At 39.6% G+C, this 25,548-nt stretch overlaps 1 protein-coding gene across 2 annotated transcripts in view; it reads left to right on the top strand.

The window, feature by feature from the left end:
• The first annotated feature begins 983 nt into the window (after positions 1-983).
• The window catches only part of GNB4 (G protein subunit beta 4), a 70,037-nt gene continuing 45,472 nt past the window's right edge, over positions 984-25,548 (top strand). The window contains exon 1 of one of the 2 annotated variants that reach the window (XM_036851101.1): positions 984-1,133. The gene's annotated coding sequence lies outside the window, so the exon portion shown is untranslated. Of the gene's footprint in view, positions 1,134-9,974; positions 10,166-25,548 lie in introns of those variants that run through there. The other variant, XM_036851100.1, reaches the window with a different exon arrangement.

The raw sequence follows: 25,548 nt of genomic DNA, 5'->3' as shown, positions 1-25,548 counted from the left end.
ATTTATATCTCTAAGACTCTTATTACACAATCACTTTTTACACAGTTATACAAATAACTTCAATAAAAGGCAGATTTTAATAAATGTCACTGAAATGTATAAGATACCATCATAGTTGTACGTTGAGGAAGAAAAAGATCTGGAAAGTTGTCATGTTTTAGTTGGTCTAGGTTAGACTTATTAGGCAATCATTGTCCATGTGGGAAAAAAAAAACAACTAGGTCTGATTTCAGGGAAAATAATTAAATTGGGGACATTTAAACTTTCATGAAATTTGTATTTCAGCTCACATGTGGACCCAAACAATTAGCACGCCATCTCCAAACCAAGAAATTCCTTCCAACTACTAATTCTTGGAGTCATTTTGTAAAATTATATATTCGTTAGGTATGACAAAGGGCAAAGTTAAGAGTTTAGTTTTTAAAAGAGAGAAAAAAGAACAAATCTACAGTAAGTTTTATTTTTAGAGCTGCTGCTTTATCAACTAAACCAAGATGAAACAGTTACTCATTAGATGACAAAGTTTCTTTTTTTTTCTCCTTAAGTTCATTTTTGAGTTAATACAAATCTGACTCATTGTCACCAAAGAAGAGGAACCTTCTTGCAGAGACTTGTGCAGCTGCCCTAGGGTTGATCTCTACAGAAAATATACTTAAATTTGGACATTGCTAATAATGTAAATGCTAGTTAATTAAATTCTGGGTTTGGGTGTAACTACATCAGATTTTGAAAAAATTGGTAAATTGGACTAGAATTTTCTTTAAAAAATGAGATTTAAAAAATGAGGCAGCCTACTTGTTACTTGGGAAGATGCAAATTCCAAATCACTGACTCATTTCCAATGAGAAAGTCCATGAAATTCTCAGAAAGTGAGAAGGAGCAGTACATGTATCTGTAATGAATAATAATGCCACATTGCAGAAAAAGTAGGATTAATGTCATTCTGATTCAGAGCTTTTAAGCCAGGAAATCCAAACAGCAGAAGGCATAAGAGCTCAAATTCATTTCAGTTAAAGCAAAACAGGAAGAGCAGTAAGTAGCTATCCTGATAAAGGGGCAGGGGTGGGGGCAAACAAGAGCAAAGAAGTTGATGTTCTCTGACTGAAAGAATTTGTGAAGTCTCTTGGATTTGGGTAAGTGTTGGGGCAAGTCAAACTGGATGAGGGTGGAGTGGTTAAATTCTCTACCTGCCTGATTTTTATTTATGTAATACAACTGAAGAGATAGAAAAACTTCTGAGGCATTCATTAACCAGAGGTTTTGACCTAATTTATTTAGAAAGAAATACAATATCCAAAATGAAACCTAAGTGAGGGCAGTTGTGTTACTGCTGGCGAGTAGGCTTCAAAGAGCAGGGGCGGGAACACACCCAAGCATCGGGTCAGAAAGTTCTGGCTCTATTTGAAAGCTCTATCATGTATTAGGTGTTTGATTTGATACAGGAGAGGCTCAAGGGGTAGGGAACTGCTGAGGGAGGGGCAGGTTTTGAAGCTATATTTACATAAAATTTGCATAACCCTTTCTTTAGGTTGTATAGTTATTGGGGTAGTCAGGAGGGCTGTTGGAAGTGGAGGTTAGAGAGAGATAAGAAGGATGAGAGCCTGAACCCTTCATTCTCATCCCCTGATACTACCTCAGGACATTGAGCAAGAGTTTACTCTCTCTGAGCCTAAATCTCCTCCTTTGCACAATAGGAATAATAATATCTCCTTTTAAGTCTGTTGTAGGTAGTAAATGAGGTAAATAATGTGAAGTGCTGATTCCTAAATATTCAATAAATGTATATAAACCTAAAAGATACCAAAGGGGAAATACTAAATTAGGATATCTGTTCCAAAGAAGATTGTTTCTATTTTGAAAAAATCTTAACTCTGCCGTGTTTCTAGAGCATTTTAAATATTTATTTTCAGATATTTAGTCCTATTTGTTGATTTTTTTCCTCTAAAGGTACTTTAAAGAAGAGAAAAGCATCCTGTTCAAACCATCATTACCCCCACTAATAGTCTGTCTCAAATGCAAAGGAGCTGGGCTTTCCCATAGAGCACTTAAAAACAGGTGATATCACACTCATTAGTGCACTCAGCACACCCTATGAGAACAGAGGCTGGCTTCTGCCCAGTAGTTTTCTCCCATCCTTGGTCCCTGAGGAGAGTGAATTGCTCCAGAAACCCTTATTAGCTGCTGTCATTTGGATGACGAAAGTGTGAGAGCAGTCCCCTGCACCTCCCCACGTCACATTAAGAACTTAAAATGACAATAAAAGGGCTGAGTGAAGGAAAAGCGTAAAACTGTCCCAAGCCTTAGACCTTGTGCTCTGCTTCCACCTCAGCTTCACCACCCATCTGCCAGGAGAAGACTCCACTCCTAGAAGCATTAATGTTGAATCAAGCATTTTGTTAGTCTGATTTTATTTATTCCTAAATAGCTATGAAGATACATTTTTGTCTGAGAACTTATTAAATGCTCGCAAATGAATGAATAAATGAGTGGATGTATGTATGAATGAATGAATGAAACTCCCAGCAACCTCTCCTTAGAGCTCTCTATTGTTTCATTCATTGAACAAACATGAGAGATCCCTGCTATATGCAGGTACTGTGCTAAGACTAAGGATACAGTGATAAGACGTGCGTCCCAGGCGTGAGATTGTGGCATGGAAGAGTCATATAATTGTAAATCTCTAGCTCATGCAAATAATATATTATGCTCTAGACACTATAAATATGGGCATAATTATAGAAGAGGGAAGTTATGTAGAATGTAACTTGAATACATCATACTCTTGACCTGAACTGAATTTGCTATCATTAACAATTTCACTTAACTTTCTTAGAATTTATATGGGCTTTTGAAAACATGATTTAGATATCCTGGTCCACTTAGAGAATATGGCTAAGGGAGTCTCAACGCATAACTCTTTTTCTCTTAAATAATCCTTGGAGCAAGCAGAGGCTTTCAAAATCATTCCTTTAATCTTAGAGGTTTGTTCTAAAGAGTAGGTTTATTAATGTTTGTTGTTACTGAGAATGGTGTCTCTTCAACATTCAAATAAAAATGTTTAGCGTAATAGTTGATTTATATATCATCTTTTCACCTTTTTTTTTAAAACTTCCTAGGTAGAGTTTGAAGTCCAGGCTAAGTGGCTTGGTATCAGACCAAAGCAATTGTTTCTATCAGGAAACAATTAATGTTGTTAAATTATTCTTTCTCAGCTTTCATTGCTGAAGGGAAGTGATATACTGTTGACAGCTATCAGAGCTCTTCATGCTTTATTGCAAAGTCAGTTGAAAAATTACCATATCATTAATCTCAAATCTCAAAAATCGTTCAAAAACCTCTCAGAGAACTGGTAAGATAGGCATGAGATAATATCATTATTTCCAAGTAGAATCACTTGGAAAGTAGTTGGTCTGTATCAGCAAAGGAGACTCATTCCCCAGCTGGATACCTGCCCGGTCCTGGATTTGCTGACCTGCCCAGGAGGGTGCTCAAAGAGCCTGGGAAGAGTGTCTGGGTTAGATTGCATGTTATTACATGGTGGTATTCCAGGCACAGAGGGGCAAGGACAGCCCCCTCAAGTTCTTGGTTCTTGAGAGATACAGAAAGAAGGACAGAGGAGACAGTTTTGGGAACAACACTGACAAAGATGAGAAGGCAAAGAACCTACTCTCAGAAGAGCAAAAAGGCTAGGTGGAGAGAAAAATAGAGGAGTAAAAGATGAATCTGGAAATGTAGGTTGGAGTCCGATTATGTAAGGCCTTGCAAGCCAGTGCAAGGCAGATATATTCAATTCAGTAAGTAATTGGAAATTGTTGCAGGTTCTCTGAGCCAAAAGTGAACCTAATCACTATTGTGTTTTAGGAAAATTAATTTGACAGAAATGCATGGACTAGATCAAGGTAGGGGAAGGCAGGAGATACCTTGTACATGTGATGCCGAAGAAGATACAATAATAAACCACCATTATGAGATACCACTACACACCTATTTGAAAGGCAAAAATTAACAAACACTGACAGTATCAAGTGCTGACAAGGACTCAGAGCAACTGGAACTCCCATACATTGCTGGTGAGAATGAAAAATGGACTAGCCACTCCAGAAAATGATTTGGCAGTTTCTCATGAGGTTAAACATACACTAACCATATAACACTACAATCCCACTCATGGTTACCTGCCCTAGAAAAATGAAAACATACGTTAACATAAAAACCTGTACATGAGTGTTTATAGAAACTATGTTCATAATTGCCCCAAACTGGAAAACATCCCAAATGTCACTGAGTGGGAGAATGGGTAAACAAACTGTGGTACCTCCATACCATGGAATACTACTCGGCAATAAGAAGGAACAAGGTATTATGTTGAGTGAAAGAAGCCAGTCTCAAAATGTTTCATACGGTATGATTCCATTTACATAATATTCTCGAAAAGACAAAACTGTAGGGATGGAGGACAGATCAAGGATTGCTAGGGCATAGGGAGGGAGGTGAGATAATAATAATAATAATAATAATAGGATAGCATGAGAAATTTTGGGGGGATGATAGGACTGTTCTGTATCTTGATTGTAGTGATGGTTACATGAATCTGTACATGGGTTTAAAATCATAGAACCATACACCAAAAGAAAAAGATCAATTTCACAGTATGATAATTTTAAAAATTAAAATTAAAAAAACCAAAAAACCAAATTAGCAAGGAAAGCAAGATATTTTCCATTGTTTGAAATATCTGTTCGACAGAGCACATTAGCATAACTAAATAAAACAATGCTAAATGGGAAAAAGGAATGGAAAAACAGAATCCTAGATCATTAGACTCATAGATTAACCCAGGGACAGCAAATATGCTTGTGGCAGATGGTATTTCCAAAAATGGCTGCAGCAATAGGTGTCAGCCTACATGCTCTTCTAGAACCTTGCTACTCCTCCATCAAAAGGTCTATGTCCCTATGACTTGAATTTGTGACTGTCTAGACCAAGAGAGGATGCTGGAAGCTACAGTATGTGCTTCCCCAAGTTAAGTGATAAAAATGCTATGCATCTCCTCCCTGTTCTCTTCGAACACTTGCTCTGGGAACCCAGCCACCGTAGTGTGAGGAATTCCAAGTAGCCCATGGAAAGGCCAAGTGAAGAGGAACAGAGGTCTCTGTCCACAGCCCTGGATGGTCTTCCAACCAACAGCCAGCACCACCTTGCCAGCCATATGACAGAGCCATCTTAAAAGTAGAGTCAAACTAGCTGACACGGCCCAGAGCAGAGCAGAGTGTGTTAGCCAAGCCCTGCCTAAGTAGGTTATCATGAGCAGCATAAACGATTGCTGTTGCGCTAATCCATTAAGTTTGGGGGAGGCTTGTCACACAGCAATAGATAGCCAATAACAATGTTTTTACTCACTTATCAAACCAATAGATCAGAATGCCTTCCTGGTGTGTGGTATAGGTTTCCCCTGCTATCCAAAAGTAGAACCTTCCTAGGAAACCATTTGAAAGCTGAAATAGCCTAAAGTGAAGAAGTAATTACCTTAGGACCCATCTTCCTAATGGAAGCACAAAATAAATCGAGATAAAGCCCAGATGCTCACAGACATAGTTCAAAGATACGGCGGCTGGATGCTGAGATGCTGAGTGCATTTCCCAGGGAAGGAGCTGGGCAGTGCTGCTTTCCTTGCTGCTCTGGGTGTGCAATGCCTCTATAAGGGCTGTTACAAAACAAATGCTGACTGCTATTCTCGCTTTTGGTCTTTTTGCTTTTCCATAAAAGCAAAATCCTCTTTAGATTTCTTTCAGTTAGTAAAAACAGGTTCTAATGTAAGTCCTTCATAAATGTGAAGTGGTGTAAAGTGAACTGTTGAAACGGGGGGAGGATACCTGTATTCAGAAGAATTTGGGGGATGGTAATGAGGCTTAGAGGGAAAGAGTGCATTTCTGATTAGTGAAGTTGTACATTGGGCATAGTACTGAGTGATGGCATCAGTGCTACTTGCCAGTCCTGTTAAGATCCAGCACTCCAACTGTATATATTGAACAAGACAGAATGTAGGCAGGTTGTGATCTGCTCACACAGATATTTAGTACCAGAGCCAAAGCTCTAAATCACGTCTTCTGATGTGCAGTTTAGTATTCTTTCCACTTTGCCTGTCCCTTCCCAATAACAGATTCCAGAGAAATGAACCACAGGACCTAGAGCAGCAAATATATATTCCCCTCCTATGCCTGAGACAGACATCATTAGTCAAGTACAGTGCTCTCCTAAGGTCACTGATGTGCATGTAGATGACAAATTGCCGTTAGAGAACCTGAGCAGAAAGGCACAAGAGCTATAACTGATATGTATTAGGAGTGCCAGAAGAACACAGCAAAGGCGGGCTCAAAATATAAGCTGTAGAAAAAGCTTGTATCTAAATGCAATGTGCATGAGCAAGAGGGAAGTGTTTGGACATGACTTCTTGGGATTAAGGATGTCTGAAACAACACATAAACTCACTTCTTAGAGTCTACTAAGGAATCGTTTCCCACATCCTTGAGGAACTCTGCTGCATATCTGATTAGACAATTTCCATTTAATATTTCTGAACTATTTTGTTGTAGCTGGAAGAAAACCTGTTACTTTAGTTCTATAAAGTATATTCCATGTATGTAATTTGGTCTCATCCTGAATACAATAGAATTGGAATGTATACAACATATACAACAGGGTCGTACTGGAATACTGTACACTTTGACGGTTCCGTTCTTCATAATGCACTTGGCGTTGTCTAACAGCAAAGCAGGCTCAGAAAAAAAATAGACTATTTCTAGGGTATGAGTTATTTATTTTATTTTTAAATTTATTTTTGGCTGCTTTGGGTCTTTGTTGCTGCGCGTGGGCTTTCTCTAGTTGTGGTGAGTGGGGGCTTCTCTTCGTTGTGGTGCGTGGGCTTCTCATTGCAGTGACTTCTCTTGTTGCGGAGCACGGGCTCTAGGTGCGCGGGCTTCGGTAGTTGTGTCTCTTGGGCTCTAGAGCACAGGTTCAGTAGTTGTGGTGCACGGGCTTAGTTGCTCCGCGGCATGTGGGATCTTCCCAGATCAGGGCTCGAACCTGCGTCCCCCGCACTGGCAGGCGGCTTCTTAATCACTGAGCCACCAGGGAAGCCCTGGGATATGATTTAAAAGCAGAGGTTATGAACCTATGGCACTGTGGATTTTAGGGTAGCTTGCTGAGAAAAGGATTCAGATTCATCCAATAGAGGACCAAGAGCAGAGCTTCTCTGAACTTGGTCCTAAGAGAGCAAAACACCCTGCAGAAGCAACTACAACTGAACTCCCAGAAAAATAATGATCATTCTTCTCCTTTCTATGATTCTGAGTAGGGCCTGAGGGTGGTTGGTATGAAGGTTATTTGAGTAAAACAAGTAGCCAGGTACCTTTATTCATTCATCTGCTCACTGAGTAATTAGTAGGTGCAAGGTATTCTGTTAAACACCACAAAGAACACAAGGATGAAACAGACAGGGATTTTGTTTTCAAAGGTTCTCTAGCAGGGACCCCACCATCCTCTTTTAACAGAATAGGATTTGACAACATGGGCCTAATGAGTTAGAAATCTAAATATCAGCCAGTGGCATCCAAACACAAGAACACTGGGTTTAAACATTAGAAGCAGGCAGGATACATCATTACAATTGTCTACACAAACCTACAGGCTTCGAGAATATTAATAACACTTTCTTTCTTTCTTTCTGTCTCTCTCTCTTTCTCTTTCTTTTTCTTCCTTCCTTTCCTCCTTCCTTCCTTTCTTCCTTCTTTCCTTCCTCTTTCTTTTTTTCTTTCTTTCTTTCTTTCCTTCTCTCTTTTTCTTTCTACATGGATTATGCTATCATTTGAAAAATTACTAATTGCTGGGTCACTTAGATGCATCACTGTGCTTTTAGGAAATTATTCCTGCTAATGAAATTCTTTTCATCAGCTCTACTTTCAGATTTACAACACAGGCTTGTCCTTTAACAAGTAAGTGTTCTTTCCAGAAAAATGTGCAGCAGATGTGGCAAAACAGAAATATAATATTCTTGGAAGTGAACTAGTTTGGATAATAAACTTTCCTTTCTTGTACTTAGACTTTATTCTTCTAGTCCACATCAAATTTTCAGGAAGGTTGAAGTGATCATTTTGTGTAATTTATTCTCAAGTCTTCAAATAATGGTCAGTAAAGTTCTTGTAAACTTTTTTCAGGTTTTTGTGTTTAGGAGCTGTTGATTTATATTTCCCCTAATCCTTTCTGGAATAGAATAACACAGTACTTTCCACTGGGTTTTCCTAAATACCAGCAACTTGTTTTTCAGCTAATAATCTTAACCCAACCACCTCTCAAAGACCTGTACAAGTGCCAGTGCACAAGAACAAGACAGAAAAGAATCTAAAAGAAAGTGGGCTTTGGAGTCAATCCAATCTAGATTCCATGTAAGGCTGTGACACTTACTGTGTATTCTATGTAAATTACTTAATCTCACTGAGCCTCAGTTTCTTTATCTGTAAAATGGGGATAGAATGCACACTGTAAAGTTAATATGAGAATTAAGTACAATATAAGAAAGCAGGGAGCCTGGTATGTAATAGGAGTTCCTTAAATAATAATTTCCCTTTGCTTCCTCCTAAAAATGACAATGATAAAGCCCAGGATTTAATCATTAAAACATATAAATAGTTACAGCTGCAAACTATTCGGGTCCCAATCAACTTTTCAGACACTGATATGTAGAAGATTTGGCATTTCTCCTCTTCTTAATGGAAACAAGCACCCCACATTAAGGAAAATGAAAATGTGGGGGAAAAAACCACCTATAATTTCATCACCCTAGCACCACAGCTGTTTCCATTTTTGTCATGGTCTGGCTTTTAAACAAAATGGTCACATTTTCTCCACAGCTGCAGTCAGGGTGTGCTCATCATGAAGGTACTAAAAGATTTATTCCAGGTGATGGTGGGACGCTGCTGAAGAAGAAATGGAAGGCTGCGGAGGTGTTAAAGTTCTCTTAAGATATTGTTCAAACGTTTCTCCAGCCCAAAAACTCCACAAAGAACTCCTCTGCAGTTGTCGTTACCCGGGGCTGTTTCTTTAAATTGTTTGACGTCAGAGAAGGAATGCTATAGCAACAGTCTGTCAAACTGGAATTAACTCAGAAGAAAGATGGGGGTGGGGAGAGGAAAATTGCTCCCGGGCGGTACTGACTTCAGAGGAAGCAAATTGGGTAGATGCATTCATTTTATGACATTTTAAACATAAAACACCCCTAGAAATCTAGAAGAAGTCGGTTGCATGTGATGTTTAACTCATGCAGAGATGAGCAACTTGACAGGGTTATCTGGAAGACCCGGTTTCATCAGTGACAACAGTAAGGATAACTTCCAAGCATTGATCATTTATTTAGAGGCAGGCTCTGTGCAAATGTTATCGCAGTTAAAATTTTCGCACCTTTTTGAGGCAGGTACAGTATCCCTATTTTGCCCATGATGAAACTGAGGCCCTGAGATGGTACACGGTCATACAACTAGGGACGGTAGAGCTGGGATTGCAATGCAATTTTGTAAGACTCTGGGCTTCAGTTTACTCTCTTACATTTAGAATTCCAGAATGTTAAACCTAAACGGGACCTTGAGGTCTTCTAAATCAGCCCCTCTATCCTGCCCACGAGCAAGCTGAGGCCTGTGCGGTGGCAGGAAGGAAACCGGCCACACCACTTGGGCGCTACTCAGAAGTGTGCTCCGGCGTCCAGGCGCCGAACCAAGAAAACGAAACTGCCCGGGAATAAATGTTTTTCTTCTTCTAGCAGGAAACGAGAGAGAAAATAGGAAGCAGACGCTCCGCTCCGCGCCAGCTGCTTTCGCCCCCCGCCCGGGCCGCGCACGCTCCAGGGTCTGCGCGCGTCCGCGGCGCGTCCCCGCGGGCTCGCGCGCCTCGTGCCTCGCGCCTCGCGCCTCGCGCCTCGAGCCACGTCCCCGCCCCGGCCCCGCGCGCCGCGGAGTTGGCTGCTGGGAGGCGCGGGCCTGGGTGTGGTCGGCGGATCTCGGCGGCGCTGGTCTCGGCCGTACTCTGCGCTCTGCAAGCCGGCTCCGCGCGCCAGGGGCTGCTGAGCGCCCAGCTGACCTCCGCACGCCCAGTCCACGCGGGCCCAAGCTCCCTCCAGGTAGGCGGCGGCCGCGCTAGCTGCGGCTCGTCGGTGCGCCCCGCGGGGGCATCCCGGGCTTCCCGCAGGGGGCGTGAGGCGCGGCCGGCGGGGTCCTCCTGACTCGGGGAAGGGGGACTCCAGGAGGCGGACCCTGCCCGGGAGGGACGGGGCGGGCGCGCCTCGGTGGCGCTCCGCTCCGGTGCGGGGACCAGCCGCTCGGCCGCCGCTTCGGGCACTTCCTGGGCAGCGAGGGGGCGGTCTGTGGTCCTTGGCCTCCAGACCCCCAGGTTCCTTTCCGCGCCCCGAGGCGCCTCCGGGGCACTGGAACGCGAGCTTGTGTTTGTCCCGAGAATAGCGGTTATTCAGGGCTTCCCAGAAGGGTTATTGGGTGGTGAGCGCTGGGAGACATAAAAGTTCTCCACCGAGTGCTAAAAATGAGTACAGTGGTTTCGTGTTAAATTTATTTTGTAAAGGATAGGATGCCCAATATTTGGCGGGGGGGGGGGGGAGGAATTAAGGATTTTGAATACTTGTAAGTTCAGTACATGATAAAATGTTTTCCTTTTCTCTCTTTTTCTGCTTCAAAACACAAATGATTGCCTTGTATTGTACTTTGATATTTATTGCTCTTCGGCAGAGGAAGAATTTCCCAAAGTTTAAAAACAGACTTTAATTTGTTTATAGAAGCAGCGTCTTGTTATTTTGCATCTCTCTCTCTTCCCTTTTCTCCCACTCCTTCCTTTTCTCTTTCAGTAAAGGGTGTGGATGCATCTTTCTCCTTCCACAAGCAAAATAGCTCGGTCTGTGGATTAGCACCCTACTGGAAAGTTTTCTTAAGACGTTCGGCATTGAATTGTTGATGAATTCTAATCGTTTTGGTATTGCATACTGAGATTGTGACCTCTAAGTGCGTCTTCTAGAACAGAGGTAGAGCACACACTGCTTATTTAAGATGAAAGAGAAGTCATTTCTAGTCGGCGAGGAAAACGACGATCTGTAACGTAAAATTGTATGCTTTGAGTCTCATTGCCATTGCGCATTTTAAGGCTCTTCAGTGTGGGGCTTTAGGGTTATTACTGATTCTAGGCTCTGAAAGTTTATTGTATGTTTCAGTATTTAGTTAAATATCATTTTAAGACTTTCCATGTTGCATTTTGGTTTGTAGATTAATTTGAAAGTGAAATAGAAACTTTTAAAACATTGCTTTATTGAACGTCCTTAATTCTCTTGTGTATACACATTTATAAAATTATAAAATTGGTTAATATGGCTTTTGATACATTTATGTTCATCTCTTTGTGAGCCATAGGCATTACTTAGGTTATTCAGAGTCGTTGGTCTTCGTTAACTTGCAGAATTGCTTCTTTTATTATTTTCTCCAGTTTTATTGAGATATAATTGGTATATAACATTGTGTAAGTTTAAGGTGTACAACGTGACGATTTGATAGATATGTAAATTGCAAAATGATTACCACAGTTAAAGTTAGTTAATACATTCATCACCTTTGTGTGTGTGTGTGTGTGTGTGAAATTTAAGATTATTCTTTTAGCAACTTTCAAGTATGCAATACAGTACTGTTAACTGTAGTCACCATGTTGTACATTAACCCCCCAGAACTTATTCATCTTATAACTGGAAATTGTTTGTTTTTTTAAATTAATTAATTAATTAATTTTTGGCTGCTTTGGGTCTTTGTTGCGGTGGCTTCTCTTGTCTCGGAGCATGGGCTTTAGGCATGTGGGCTTCAGTAGTTGTAGCACGCGGGCTCAGTAGTTGTGACGCACAGGCTTAGTTACTCTGCAGCATATGGAATCTTCCCAGACCAGGGCTCAAACCTGTGTCCCCTGCATTGGCAGGCGGATTCTCAACCACTGCACCATCAGGGAAGTCCCTAACTGGAAGGTTTTAACATTTGATCAACATCTCCCCAGAATTGTTTCTTTTAAATCATTGGCACTTTAGTATGTCAGCACATATTTTTACACTTTAAAAATAGACTCTGGGACATTTTGAAAATTGAGAATTGGAACTACGTGTTGGACATTTTTTTTGCCCTTACCAAATACTGCCTGAGATGGTGTGATTTCACTGATTTCTTTTAGGCATGTTATTGAAACACACTGTGTAATTTCTTTACCTTGTTAATCTGCATTTATTATAGGAACTACTTATTAAGCATATGTTCTGGGCCAGGGGCAATGCTATACATTATTCTGTTTATATTCCACATTAACTTGGCAAAAGAGACATTATCCAGTTCTACAGGTAAGAAAATTGTGGCTCTGAGATGTTAAGTAACTTGCCAGTGGTTATGTAGCTGTTAGGTAACTCAGTTGGGATTTAAGGCCAGACCGCTCTGTCTCTAAAGTTCATGTTCTTCCCTCTGTGCCACACTGACTTAGTGCCAGGACATGAGGAATAACCCTCAGTTACTCAATAGCATATTTGTAAATTTTCCAAGACGTGCCAGAGATGTGGGTTTGATTTTCTAGCATGATCATTACTATCCATCTGTGTTACTACACAGATCCTCATGTCAGTCATTCTCTTCTCACCTCTCTATTCCTGCTTAAATGTCTAGCTCAAAGTTCAAAACCTCCCTCTTGCCAGGGCAGAATTTCTCCTACTGACATTAATAGGTAGTGATAGCTTAATTATCCTTCCAAAATAATAACCCCATTTTATGTGGGTTCTCTAGAGCCATAGGTGTAACTAATTAGGAAGGTTACAAACAGGATGGCAATCTATTTTGGAATATGGGAACCTTTTGATACCCCTCAAATTTAAACCAGAAGTTATTTTGATAGATATTTCTTTCTGCAGTTATCCCATCCGTTCTCCACCTTCAATTTCAGTTTCTGTGGAATCATTTACATTATAATACAAACATTCTGTTATGTCTCCCATCTTAAAATTCTTTCTTCATCCAGTATGCTGTCCCATTTCTCTGTTCCACATTGAGAAAACATAATCTTTTGATAGAACAAAAATAGAGAAGAGGTAACCAGAAACGAATTAGCTACATGTAGAGTGTGGGTAGGAACTGAGTAAAAGGGATGGTGGAGGGAATGGCGTTGCTCTGATTATACCTTTTTGTGTAGTTATGAGCTTTGGAAACTTGGTAATTTTTATATGTTCAAAAATGAAATTAACAGGATTGGGAGAAAAAAGCCTCCAAAATTGAATATAAACAGCAACAGATGAACTAACTGTATTTTAGTGAATAACGTAAACTCTCAGAAGAAAAAAAATGAATCCAAGTAAGTTTTTAACACAGGACTTTGATTATATACCTTTAACCTAAAGGTGAAAGGACTGCCAACAACGACAACAAAAAACCTTGAACCGTGTGTAGTAGGCTGTTATCTATAGTGTAGAGATACAGCAGTTCTGAAACTATTTTGTGTGTATTGTAGGATTGAGCAAATGAGTAAATTCATGCTATTTTGAGAGCTCAGGTTTTCACTGTGGGAGAAGGGAAATAAAAAATATGAAACAGAAGAAGGCAATGAAGACCTCTATGGTGTTGGACTGGAATTAGAGTTATCCATATGAACTCATGATTAAAATATACCTACATTCATACAGACATGCATATAATTCCTAGCTCTGTCTGATGAAAGGGCTAGAAGTAATGACACCCTAGTAGCAGTGAGCACAACCAGTGCACAGACCTAAATGGCTGGTTCGAGAGCTGGGGAAGGGAAAGTATAAGATGAGCGTAGAACACAAAGTAAGGAAAGATTCAAAAAAATAATGGGGGCATGTCAAAGGGATGTAGGAACTAGCTTGAACAGCCAAATCTGGGAAAATTTGAGCATCAAAATGAATAATAATAGTAATGCCTTATAACCCATTGAATGAAAAGAATCCACAAGTCCATAATAAATAAATAAAATAAGAAAAAGGGAAAAACTGTTCCCGGTAGACCACCAATAAAAACTGTAGAAGGAACAATAGAGTTAGAAAAGTCACTAGTTTGCAACCATCATGATAATACTGATTCAGGCGAGTGTTACTAATAGAGAAAGGTCGATGAGGAAAAGGGTATTACTACTGTTTCCAGTGATCTCTCTAGAGATTACCAACCAAGGGGAAGACAGTAACTTCACAGTGGAGAAATCTGGCAGTTACCACTTCAGTCAAGTGATCAAAATTAACATCACCAGTAGTGGCATAAACATGTTCCTTTTAACCCTCTTGCACTGTTGGTGGGAATGTACATTGATACAGCCACTATGGAGAACAGTATGGAGGTTCCTTAAAAAACTAAGAATAGAACTACCATACGACCCAGCAATCCCACTACTGGGCATATACCCTGAGAAAACCATAATTCAAAAAGAGTTGTGTACCACAGTGTTCACTGCAGCTCTATTTACAGTAGCCAGGACATGGAAGTAACCTAAGTGTCCATCGACAGATGAATGGATAAAGATGTGGCACATATATACAATGGAATATTACTCAGCCATAAAAAGAAACAAAACTGAGTTATTTGTAGTGAGGTGGATGGACCTGGAATCTGTCATACAGAGTGAAGTAAGTCAGAAAGAGAAAAACAAATACCGTATGCTAACACATATACATGGATTCTAAAAAAAAAAAAAAAAAAAAGGTTCTGAAGAACTTAGGGGCAGGACAGGAATAAAGACGCAGACGTAGAGAATGGACTTGAGGACACGGGGAGGGGGAAGGGTAAGCTGGGAAGAAGTGAGAGAGTGGCATGGACATATATACACTACCAAATGTAAAACAGATAGCTAGTGGGAAGCAGTCTCATGGCACAGGGAGATCAGCTCGGTGCTTTGTGACCACCTAGAGGGGTGGGATAGGGAGGGTGGGAGGGAGGGAGATGCAAGAGGGAGGAGATATGGGGATGTATGTATATGTATAGCTGATTCACTCTGTTATAAAGCAGAAACTAACACACCATTGTAAAGCAATTATACTCCAATAAAGATGGTAGAAAAAAAATGTTCCTTTTGACATGCTTGAAATAGGGATGTCATTACTTTTCTGTGGTATTTCTAAAATGCGTAACCAAAATCTAATCACGAGGAAACAGTTGAGAGACCTTAACTGAGGATTGTTCTACCAAGTAACTGGCTTGTACTCTTCCAACATGTTAATGTCATGAAAGACAAAGGCAAAGGAACTGTTCAGATTAAAGGAAGTTCAGGAGACCTGTCAGTTAAATGCAATGCATAATCCTGGATTGGATCTTGGGTTTTGGGAAATCCAATTACTCTAAGAACATTATGGGGACGTTGGCAAAACTTGAATATGTACTGAATATTAAATATTAAACTTGAATATGTACTGAATATTAAATAATATTGTATCAAATTTAACATATGTTACATATGTTAAATTTCCTGAATTTGATAATTGTACTGTAGTTATGTAGGAAAACGCCCTTGTTCTTAGAAGATATACAGTGAATTATTTAGGAGTAAAGGGTCAAAATATCTTCAATTTACTCTCAAATGGATAAGCAATAATAATTATTACATATAGAGAAAGCAATAAAGCAAATGTGGCGAATGTTAACAACTGGTGAATCTAGGCGAAGGGAATGAGAGTATTCACTATATTAAAATTTTCAACTTTAAGTTTGAAATTCCAAAAACATGGAAAGTTAAAACTTCAAAAACTAATAAAGCTACTTAGTGTCCAAAAATCTTGGAAAGATTCCATGTAGGCTGTATCTACTTCGCAACTCCTTCTCTCCCTCTTCTTCTGAACCTACTCCAGAGACTTTATCCTTCCTATCCCACAAAACCATTCAAGGTCACCAGGGATGTCAGTCTTGCCAAATTAGATCTCTCAGCCACGTTTGACACAAGTGATAGATAACTCCTTCCTTATTGAAGCATTTTTTCCCCTTGACTTCTGGGACACTAACTCTGATTTTCATCCTGCCTCACTGGCTGTGGCTTCTTATTCTTTTCCAACTCAGTAAATGGTATCACTATTCACCCAGTTGCTCAGTTTAAAACTCCTAAGAGTTATCCTGATTGACTCATCCTATATCTGTTCCTCCATTGGCAAGTATTATGGCCTCTAACTTAAGAATTATTCCAAATTTTTCTGTTTTTCATCACCTCCACTGCCACTACCCTTGTGTCAAACCACCATCTTTCCTGGTCCAGACTACTGTAGCAGTGCCTAACTGGTCTTTCAGCTTTCAGTGTCTGTGTCCCCTAGCAGCCAGCATGAACTTTAAAAGGTATGAATCAAATCAGATTATATCTCCCAGTCATCAGAACACATTACTGTTAGATGAAAACTGAAGTTTTTATTATGGTCAGGAGGCCTACATGATCACACACTTGGGCTCTTGCCCACCTCTGTTATATCTTCTACTTTGCTTACTCCCCTCCAGCCTTACTCTACTCTCTCCCGTTGATTCAGTTTGCCAGGTTAGTTTCTGCCTCAGGGCCTTTGCATTTATCAGTACTATTTCTTGTACCTGGAATGCTCTTCCCCATTTAAGGCATGGCTCATTCCCTCATTTCATTCCGGTCTTTACTTAGATTAATTTATTTAAAAATAGCCTTCCTGGTCACCCTCTAACTTCTTGCAGGTTTTTTTTCCCCTTGCATAGTACTTATCTGTACTTGAAATTGTTATTTATTCACGAGCTTTATAATCTTCTCCTAGACAAATATAGAATAAAGCTCCATGACCACGGGAAACTTTGTTTTGTTTACTGCTGAATCCCTGGAGCCTGGAATGTGCCAGGCATGTGGTTGGAATTCAGATATTTGTTGAATGAATGAATAAATGCATGAATTAATATTTGCCAACTTTCTGGCTGTATTTTATTTAACGCTATTGCAATTGGAGAAGATTGTCTCAGAGAATCCCATAACATCGGTGCTATTTTTTGGTGACACTGCTCCAGGTTTTCTGGAAGCTAACAAGTTATCAGCTTTGTGTTTCACGACTTCATCTTTCTTTTGTCTGCCCTCTGGTGGAGGGAGTACTAATAAGCAGGAGATAGTAGAGTAGGTTAGTAGGAAGAAATAAAAGTGGTTGAGTCTTGATCACAAACTGGATAATTAACTTTTAAATTACAAAGATTTGAAAATTTAAATTTTAGGTAAGCCTCAAAATTTACCATAATAAGGTTGGAAAGAATGAAAAGAAAACTGGCAGTAGTTAGATTTAAAGAACTGTCTGGCTTAGGATGAAAACTAAAACTAGCTCCAAAATGTTTTGATTACTTAAAATAATTTCTGCTTAAATATAATTCTTCTCAAAATATTTTTAACATTTTTCCATCTTTAGTTCAAAGACATCTTTTTCTCAACTGTACTAATAATTTCAGCTAACCTTTGTTGACTTTTCCAGTTGTCAGTTAACATATGCCACGGGAAAAGCCAGTATTGAAACCCCAACAGTTGGGTACTAGAGGCAGCACTCTTAACTACTGTGCTTCACTACAGCCTTCCTACTAATGTCCTATGAATGGTACAGGCACCAAAGAATTCCCTTTGGTGTAATAGTTACGAACAACAACAACAAAAATGCTTGATAAGGGGAATTCTCTGGCGGTCCAGTGGTTAGGACTCCCGTGCTTCCACTGCAGGGGGCACGGGTTCAATCCCTGGTCAGGCAGCACAGCCAACAAAAAAAAAAGCTTGATAAGTTCACAGCATGTGTTCCTCAATACCACTTTCCTAGTGTGCATTATGGAGAGCTTTTTCTTACAGAATTGCTGAGAACTATATCTTATTTAATCTGTTTTGAAGTAAAAATCACATTAAATGATTTCAACACATGTGTACTATTGACTTGCTAAAATAATATAAAGTTTCTCTTAATGTCCATATTTAATATTTAAGGCAATATACAGCTTAAAAATTTTTTCCCCAGTTTCGCCTTTAGCTCTCCAATTGATTTATTTTTATAATTTTTGGTTATATAAACAATTAGGTAATGCCTGTCTTTAAACATTCATTCTTACCTCTTCAAAAATACCATGCTTTTATTTTTTTTTATTTTTTAATTTATTTTTGGCTGTGTTGGGTCTTCGTTGCTGCACGCGGGCTTTCTCTAGCTGCATTGAGCGGGGGCTACTCTTCATTGTGGTGCGCATGCTTCTCATTGCAGTGGCTTCTCTTGTTGTGGAGCACGGGCTCTAGGCGCGCGGGCTTCAGTAGTTGTGGCAGGTGGGCTCAGTAGTTGTGGCTCGTGGGCTCTAGAGCTCAGGCTCAGTAGTTGTGGCGCACGGGCTTAGTTGCTCCGTGGCATGTGAGATCTTCGCGGACCAGGGCTCGAACCCGTGTCCCCTGCATTGGCAGGTGGATTCTTAACCACTGCGTCACCAGCGAAGTCCTACCATGTTTTTAGAAGCCTTACTTTTTCTTCTTCATCATCTAACTTGTAATGCATTTCTAGCTATAGAGAAATTGATAGAATCTGTATCATAAAGTGAGAACACTACTTTGGTAGGGACAAAGATGAGGACAGTGGTCCCTGTGCTCAAAGTGCTAATAACCTCTGGACTCTTACATAGAAATTTTTGGTATTTTTGTTATGATGACATTTACCAATGGCTTGACTCCGGTTTTTTTTGTTTGTTTGTTTGTTTTAAAATTTTATTTATTTATTTATTTATTTTTGGGTGTGTTGGGTCTTCGTTTCTGTGCGAGGGCTTTCTCTAGTTGCGGCGAGCAGGAGCCACTCTTCATCGCAGTGCGCGGACCTCTCACTATCGCGGCCTCTCTTGTTGGGGAGCACAGGCTCCAGACGCGCAGGCTCGGTAGTTGTGGCTCACGGGCCCAGCTGCTCCGCGGCATGTGGGATCTTCCCAGACCAGGGCTCGAACCTGTGTCCCCTGCATTGTCAGGCGGACTCTCAACCACTGCGCCACCAGGGAAGCCCTTGACTACGTTTTTTTCCCCTTCAGTTTTTATGAGTTCCCCACCTAAACACCTTTACTCAGGAATTGTTTAAAATACGAAAATTGGACGTTAACTCTTTGGTTTGTGACATTAAAACCCCAGTAATGCAACTTAAGCTGAATGAGGCTCTGTTGTACAACTGGCATGTGACATAGATTATATTGATACGTTGTATTTAGGATAATTAACAAGGCTTATAATGACCAGTTTTATAAGGAAATAATTTGAACCATTTTTTACTTTCTAGGCTTCTGTAAATTAAATTATGTATTTAAATGGAAAAATGGTAGACAGCTAATTACTTAAGGAAATTGAAATTCGTCAACAAGGGATCGTCATTATGTGCATTGCTTACTAAATGTGCCCCTAGGGAAGCTGTTGGGAGAGAATAAACTTTTTGAAAAATGTGGTCTTGTCATTTGGTGTAAAAAAGCAAAAGCAGTTGGCATTTTAAAAGTTTTAATAGATATTAGTTTTCATGGTTCTGTTAACCTTTACTTTTGGGAATTAAACTTTATCAACAAGGGATTTTATTATGTTTATTAATTATTAATGTGCCACTAAGGAAGATTTTGGGGGAAAATGAATTTAAAAACACGTACAAAGACTCCTCCATGCCTTAAGATATAAAAAAGGAGAGAAATGTTTGTATGTAAATTTCCCCCATGGTTATAACTAATCTTTTCATGAGGGAACATCTGCGTATAGTTTCTAGAGATGATAGAGAGACAGGTTATGAAGGGATTGTGAAGCATCAGGAGCAATGTGTGTTTCCTTAAGGCTGCTGAAGGGCAGTATTGGTGTATGTGATAGTGAGTGTGGCAGGATGAAAACATCCATAGGACAGTCTGAGCAGTAGACTAAAACTGTATGCGACTACAATGTAAATGTAACTAAAGGTGCATACACTGTCCAAGCCACCTGGTGGAGATAAACTTTCTGTTGATTGATGGATTTTGAGGATATTAGTTGTAGGAGTAGGGAGCTGGGGATGGAGTGGAGTTCCAAATAGGTAGTGTGGGTTATTAATTAGCTGTTAGTCTAAACCCAAGAGAGCAATCAGATGACGTTTTGGTAAAGAAAGTGTGATCCTGAAGTAGCATTGGTGGATATCTGTTCATCTCAGACCAACATCATATAAGTACACTTGCTTCTTAATTAGTAAAACTTCCAAAGTTTTATCTCGTGCATAGGCATTATAGCTTTATGTTAGAAAGAATGAAATCTGCCCTGGGAGAAAGACTCTGCGTGCTATACTCTATTTCTGCTTATTATTGGTAATTTTAAGATACTTTACTTTTATTAAAACTGAACATACGGAATTGTAGCTACCTTTCTATGAATATGTTAATTACACAAGTCACATTTTGTGCTATCAAGTCAACTCAGCAAATGAGTTAGATGACTGATGCCTGCTAGGCACTCATAAAAATTTTTTGGATGAAATTCTGATATATCCAGCTGTCATATTTTCATCCTTTAGTGGTGGGATTAATTTAAAAAATTTTTTAGATATAACCAAGAGTAATATGTAACCAGGTCTGGTGAGTTTGTGTTGTTTCTGGTAAAACAAAAGCAAATTATGTGACTTTAAAGGGTATAAGACTTTGTGACTTAGTGGTACAGAGATGAACCATGCATGGTCCTATCAAAAAAATCCAAAAGGTAATAATATTTGAGTGAAGTCATATGAGAAAAGACGGGCTGACAAGGTTATGATCTGTAATGTACATAATCGTAATTCACTTTCCTAATGTTTGGTTCACAAATCCTTGGAAATACGAAAACTAGAGGCGTCACAACTTAGAGAAAGTAGTTTGAGGACTAAGTAAAAGGAAATACCCTCCTATTTTACATCTCTGACAGCGAATTTATAGAACTGGTTACTTTAAGAGGTTGTACAGCTAAAAATACAAGCATACTGAAAGTGGTTTCAGTGGATTCACAGACAGTGGTTTCAGAATGTATTGCATTTAGTTTAAGGGAAATCCTTAGTGTGTTGAGTTCAGTCACATTCTCATGAAACATTTGGTTTTGGTGACATAGCACTCTAAATACGTGCCGTATTGTGGCACTTATATCCTAATATAATTATTCTTATCTTTCTTGTGAGAAGATGAATTTTTCTGATTGGGATGGGTCAGTTCTTGTGCCTGGTGCAGGGTAGGTGTTAAATACATGTTTGTTGAGTGGAAGAATAAATCACATGATGATTTGAATTGACAGCAGTTGGAATAGTGCTCATTTATTATGTACTTGGGACTAGAGATAAAAATAATAGGAAATGCAGGAAGAAAACTCTTTTTTTGAAAGCCTTCCCAAAATGTTAAATGGAAAAAAACTAAACCTATTCACTTAAATTTTCCATTGTATCTCTCTGTATATATGTATGTGGGAATTTAAAAGGGATACACTAAAAAGAACAGAAGCATATCACTGGAAAGCAGAAGAGCTGGTAGGGAGCAGAAGGAAGGCAGCAGGGCTTCCCTGGTGGCGCAGTGGTTAAGAATCTGCCTGCCAATGCAAGGGACATGGGTTCGAGCCCTGGCCTGGGAAGATCCTACATGCCGTGGAGCAACTAAGCCCGTGCACTACAACTACTGAGCCTGAGCTCTAGAGCCCGTGAGCCACAACTACTGAAGCCTGCGCGCCTAGAGCCCATGCTCCACAACAAGAGAAGCCACGACAATGAGAAGCCCGTGCACCGCAACGAAGAGTAGCCCCCACTCACCACAACTAAAGAAAGCTTGTGCACAGCAACGAAGACCCAACACAGCCAAAAATAAATAAATAAATTTATAAAAAAAAAAAAACAGAAGCATATCCACTTTATATTTAAAACATGTATTCTGCATCAGGTTTTCATGTAGTACCTGATATTACAGTAGTTTTAGTTTTTGTTAGCTTTGCCTCAAGACTTCTTCCCCTTCTTTTCCCTTTCCTTGATTAAGGATAATTTTTTAATTAAAAATTTAATTTAATTTTAATTTAAAAATCAAACTCAAAGAACTTAGGGTTAAACACAGCTTTTATAAATGGCAAATAGTCTTAAGACATTGCAGATGTCTCACATTTAATTTATAACACATATGTAAAAAATGTGTAGGAATGAAACAACAAAATCCATTTGCTTTTAATTTCATGAATTCCTATTCTTTAAAAAAAATTTTATGCATGATATTTTATGGGGTCATGGAATTTACCATCTCAGTTTAGATTTCTGCAACGATGACATAGCCTGTTCAATGATAGAGCCTCAAATTATTATCCAAAGTGTTCACCCCAAGTGGATCTGTTTATGACACTTGGATAAAGAACTTGGTTTCTTGTTGATTGATTTATAACTATGTGTGGACTGATTCTGTTGTGCCTTGTTAAGAAAACTTAATCACAAGTGGGTTTTTTGTTGTTTTTTTTTAAAGAAAAATATATAAAAGTCAGTGTTGGCATTTCATAATCCAAGTTCCTTTTTTAGTTAATTTCAAGGATACATGAAACACTGTTTTCTTTGGGGTATTTTCTCATATACTTTGCTACTTTACCAAAGATTAATACATTTAAGCCTTGAATTTAAAAAAATTGTTTTCAAGTATCTGTCTTTTCAGGTGACATGGGTATTTCAACATAGAAGATAGCTTGGTTCTTAAGTTGTCCTTTTCAATCCTGGTGTTTATTTCATTCTTATATTTCTTAAAGAGTAAAGCAAGACCAAATACAAGTAGATCATTTTAAAGAAGGTAATGGCTGCCAAAAAAAAAAAGAAAGAAAGAAAATAAAGATTTTGCCAGATGCATTGTTTCCCTTGAGGAAAGGAAAGATAACACCTGAAATACGTCAAGGAATTGTTAATGATTTCTTTGTAAAAAAATATTTTACAGTGTGAGTGTTGAAATAGGAAATGTATATGGAAACTTCTCTGTCTTTTTTTCCTGTTGCTTCTTTTCTCATTCCCAAGCTACCCTTCAGAAAAATAAAACTAAAAAATTTCATAATTCAGATATGGGAAATAGTTTTGCTCTATTATTTATTTATTTATTTATTTTTGGCTGTGTTGGGTCTTCGTTGCGGTGCACGGGCTTCTCATTGTGGTGGCTTCTCCCTTTGCGGAGCACGGGCTCTAGGCATACAGGCTCAGCGGCTGTGGCACGTGGGCTCAGCAGCCGTAGCTCGCAGGCTCAGTAGATGTGGTGCACGGGCTTAGTTGCTCCGCGGCATGTGGGATCTTCCCGGACCAAGGCTCCAACCCGTGTCCCCTACATTGGCAGGCGGATTCTTAACCACTGCACCACGAGGGAAGTCCCAGTTTTGCTCTATTTTAAAACCAATTGGAATGGGAATGATTTGTTTCTATAATTATGTATTCCATCTATTATCTTTGTTTTTTTTTAAGTATCTAGGTGTTGTGTTTGACCAGGAAGATAATATAAATGCCATTTAGTTTTTTAGGAACTTCTTAATACATGAACACACACCCTTGAGGTTTCCTCCAATCCAGTGGTTTTAGACAAGAGTTTAGACCTGTGGTTCTCAAACTCCAGGAGGCATCAGAATCACCTGGAGTGCTTGTTAACCACAGATTGCTGGGCTCCATCTCAGAGTCTCTGGTTCTTTAGTCCTGGCAAAGGGCCTAAAAGTTTGCATTTCCAGCAAGGTCCTCAGTGATGCTGGTGCTACTGGTCCCCATCTTTTGAGAACCAATGATTAGGCTATTTGGTTAAATTAGTGGTTATCTACCGTGTTTCTTCCCTTACACACTTGATTGATATACTGTTAATAATGCCCCAATCCAGGAGTTATGGCATTGGAGTGGGATGGACAAGGTGCTGTTGGAGAGTCAGGTATTGAGATCTTCAGGAGGTGGGTGTAGTTTGAGATAGCCCCCTTTTTAAAAAATTAATTTATTAATTTATTTATTTTTGGCTGCGTTGGGTCTTCATAGCTGCACACAGGCTTTGTCTAGTTGCAGTGAGCAGGGGCTACTCTTCGTTGCAGTGCGCGGGCTTCTCATTGCGGTGGCTTCTCGTGTTGCGGAGCACGGGCTTCAGTAGTTGTGGCACGTAGGCCCTAGGGCACACGGGCTTCAGTAGTTGTGGAGTGCAGGCTCAGTAGTTGTGGTGCACGGGCTTAGTTGCCCCGTGGCACGTGGGATCTTCCTGGACCAGGGCTCGAACCCGTGTCCCCTGCATTGGCAGGCAGATTCTTAACCACTGAGCCACCAGGAAAGTCCCTGAGATAGCCCTTTAAATGCTTGGATGTTTTGTCTCCTATCCTCTCCCCCTCTGAATCTTCCTCCTCCACGCTCCTTTGAGAGTCCTAGTCTGTAAGTAAGGGTGCAAACGGGGTAGGGGTAGTTTAGGTCCTCTCCCAGCAAGCGTATGCCTTCTAGAGTCAGGGAGGAAGCTTCAGTGCTTCTCAAGGAGCTGAGGAGAGAAAGAAGAGGTTACGTTGCAGGAGAATTGGGGTGCTGAGACCATGAACAGAATTCTTTCTGGTAATAATTTTATTTTCCTTTTTTGTTTAAAGTATTATTTTGTTATATCTATTGATCCATCAACAGATACGAATATTAGCCTGAGTCATGTTTATGATTATACCTTCTTCATGTATTTCCCTTGTTGGGCCAAATTAGCTCTGACTTAAAGTTCCAAGGACATTTTGTTAATGTGTGTTATTTAATCCCTAAAACAATCACTTGGGCGTAGACATAAGTGTCTCCACTGTACAGATGAGGGAATTGAGACTCAGAAGTTAAACAGTTTCTGGGATCACACAGTAAGTATAGTCATACTCCAACTCTCATTAGGTTGTGTGAACTTGGGTGAGGTTCATAACCTCCAAAACATGTAGTTTCCTCATCTGTAAAATGAGGATGATATTAGTACTTACCTTTTGAGGTTAATTTGAGGTCGTTAAATGAGTTACTGTGAAGAGTTGTGAACAGTGCATGACACATAGTAAGTGCTCAATAAATGTCATCTCTTGGTTGGCTAAATACTAAGTATCTTTTAACATCAGGGGTTATCCAGGTAATCCTCCTCTTATATATTATAGGTCAAGAATCTCTTACCAGCTTACGTGGTTCTGTGTGCCACGAGGGTTGAGAATCACGGATCAAGCTAAGTTTGTTTGGCTTTTGCCATGAGAAGGTGGAGGCTCAGAATCAGAATTGGCCGCTTATGCTTGAGAGGTTGATTTGTGTTACCAGCCACATCTCGTGTAGCCATCAGTTTTGTAGGAAATCATTTGTTATATCCTAGGAGATTTGCTTTAACTGTGTAATGATACAGTGATTAATCACTACATAATAGATTGTATTTACTGGAAAAGTATTCATTTCTTGGGAATGCCTCAAACATCTTTTAGATAAACTGTTATTTGCTTAAAAAAATAAAAGAATCTCTTATCTGTAATTTGGAGATCCAGAATGCTTTGAAACTGCAATTTTTTTCATATATCACTTAGTGGCAAAACCTTATGTGATTT

Source organism: Balaenoptera musculus, chromosome 4 (genome assembly GCF_009873245.2).
Source record: "Balaenoptera musculus isolate JJ_BM4_2016_0621 chromosome 4, mBalMus1.pri.v3, whole genome shotgun sequence".
In the NCBI taxonomy this organism is placed as follows: Eukaryota; Metazoa; Chordata; class Mammalia; order Artiodactyla; family Balaenopteridae; genus Balaenoptera; species Balaenoptera musculus.
This window is presented reverse-complemented; position numbering and strand designations above follow the sequence as displayed.